At 42.6% G+C, this 2618-nt stretch overlaps 1 pseudogene; it reads left to right on the top strand.

Moving 5' to 3' along the window:
- The first annotated feature begins 608 nt into the window (after positions 1-608).
- LOC146403217 (olfactory receptor 6C2-like) lies at positions 609-1540 on the top strand (annotated as a pseudogene).
- The last annotated feature ends 1078 nt before the right edge of the window (positions 1541-2618 follow it).

The following is a 2618-nucleotide window of genomic DNA, read 5'->3' as shown; positions in this document are numbered from 1 at the left end:
AATAATAAACCCACATATAAACTTTAGCGTTGGTTTATTTTTTAAGGAAGACCATTGTCAGAGGTTTTTTTGGGGGGCAGGGAGGAGGGGTTACTTTTCTGCTAGAAGAAGATCTGAAGAAAGGAAGTTAGAGTAAAGCAGATTTGTTGAATCAACTTATTAAAAGAGACTTCCTTCATTGATATTAATAAGGTGATATGTTGAACTGACACTAATTATAGCTAAGTTGTAGGTTCATTTGAAGCAACAGTATGAAATAACAGGATTTCACAATGAATAGTCAGGAGTTCCTTGGTGGCCTAGTGGGTAAAGGATCCAGCGTTTTCACTTCTGTGGCACAAGTTCAATCCCTGGCCCCGGGGAACTCTACACGCCACAGGTAGGGCCAAAAACAAAAGAAAAATCACCTCTTTGTGATCTGTCTTCATCCCAAAGAGGTGATGAAACAATGTCATCTTCTCTGTGCTTGCTTCTCCACTAACCAGCTGTATAGGAATCACTCTCAGATTCACTTCTCTTGAGGTTACAAATGGCCAGGACTCTGGAGTTTCTCTTATGAAGTCTTCCATATTTTGTTTCAAGCAGATTGGGCAAGACAATCAGCAAGGATGAAAAACCAAACCACAGTAACAAGCTTCATCCTGCTGGGGCTGACAGATGACCTTCCACTGAAAATTCTGCTGTTCATTTTTCTCTTTCTTTCCTACATGTTGAGTCTATCTGGACACCTAACCATCATCACCCTCACTCTGATCGATTCTCACCTTAAAACACCTATGGATCCTTTCCTCCAAAATTTCTCCTTCTTAGAGATTTCATTCACAACTGCTTGTGTTCCCAGATTCTTGTACAGCATATCCTCTGGGGACAAGTCCATCACCTACAATGATTGTGCCAGTCAACTGCTGTTTACAGACCTCTTTGCAGGGACAGAATTCTTCCTCCTGGCCACCATGTCCTATGACCGCTACGTGGCCATCTGCAAACCCCTGCATTACACGGCCATCATGAGCAACAGAGTCTGCAAGAACTTCATCCTCTTCCGCTGGGTAGCAGCACTAATGATCATACTCCCACCAGTGAGGCTGGGTTTGGGCCTGGAATTCTGTGACTCGAATGTCATTGATCACTTTTGCTGTGACGCTTCTCCTCTCCTGAAGGTCTCTTGCTCAGACACACGGGAGACAGAACAGATGGTTGTAGCGTGTGCAGTGCTGACGTTCATCATCACCCTCGTGTGTGTAGTTCTTTCCTACATTTACATCGTCAAGGCCATTCTAAGGTTTCCCAGCAAAGGAAGAAGGCCTTCTCCACCTGTTCTTCCCACATGATTGAGGTTTCCATTACTTAGGGCAGCTGCATCTTCATCTATGTCAAACCCTCAGCCAAGGACGAGGTAGCTATTAATAAAGGAATTTCACTCCTCATGACTTCTATTTCACCAATGCTGAATCCATTTATTTACACACTGAGAAACAAGCAAGTGAAGAAAGCTTTTCTTGACTTGATTAAAAAAACTGCACTCCTCTCAAAGATGTAAAGGGAAACCAAGTCAATGAATCCAAATCAAAGGAAGGATAGAGAGGCACAAAAACTTGAAATTTCTGATACTATTCATTCTCTTATATCATTTATTCTCCAGTCATAATGACATGATCTCTTCTGTTTAAGCTCACTTACTGTGAACTTTACTCCACTGTTTACTCTTCATTAAAACTAAACTCTGGATGATGAGGTTAACTCTCTCTGGCAGAAATTGCTGTTTGCCAATCCTCTTGGTTGTTATCCCTGGAACCACAGTGGACCACATTTCTCTGCCGTCCTGTTAGGTGTGGCTATGCTGCCTATGTCGTAGCTCACAGAAGGGGTGTGGAAGTGATGCTCACCTTTTCCAGACCTGCCCCATCAGAACACCCAATACGTGGTCCACTCTCCATGTTTCCTCACCTACCTGCCAGATGCTCACATTTAAATGACCTTGGGAGCTCATAGTGATGATGAATGAGTCTGGTTTTCCCCATCCTAGCTGTAGGTTTCACCCAAAGGATGGACAGTCACAGCAAGCTTGGTGATGCTTCTCCTCTGCCCCACCTGCAGGGAGTTGTCATAGGATTCAACAGGTAATGTGTCACAGAAGTGTTCCTGCCACTTAGTAAGGGGGCCATATTCACAGCCAGTTCTAGTTTGGCTGCATGGGCGAAACTGTGACCCACCTGAAGTATCACTACAAGTATATGCTGTTAAATTTAATGATGTGGATACTATGGCTTGACCCTTGGCATTCTCCTCCCTGGACATGCATAAATTCAAATCTGACCTGACAAACCATATGAGGAAAAATAATATTGAAGACAATATACACTAAATGAAGAGGAAATACTTCCACCTTCTTCCACATCTTCTGGTCCTATAAAACATTCCAGGAAGTACCTGTATTACTTCCTCTCATTTTATTGTGAGGAGGTGATTATTTAAATAAAATTCAACCCTTTCAACATTTGCCAACCACTCCTTCTGAAGAACCAGTGTTTATACTGCCCCTTCCAATTTTCAATGAGTCCACTTGCAATGAAGACATTGTAGAATATAACACACCTATGCAATACTGGTTTTCTCAA

The sequence above is a fragment of the Sus scrofa genome, chromosome 5 (assembly GCF_054392235.1).
Source record: "Sus scrofa isolate SSC_HxYL_T2T_F1_AM1 chromosome 5, Sscrofa_HxYL_maternal_Yorkshire_Landrace_v2.0, whole genome shotgun sequence".
Classification (NCBI taxonomy): domain Eukaryota; kingdom Metazoa; phylum Chordata; class Mammalia; order Artiodactyla; family Suidae; genus Sus; species Sus scrofa.
The sequence above is the reverse complement of the archived record's forward strand: the minus strand, read 5'-3'. Positions and strand labels throughout refer to the sequence as shown.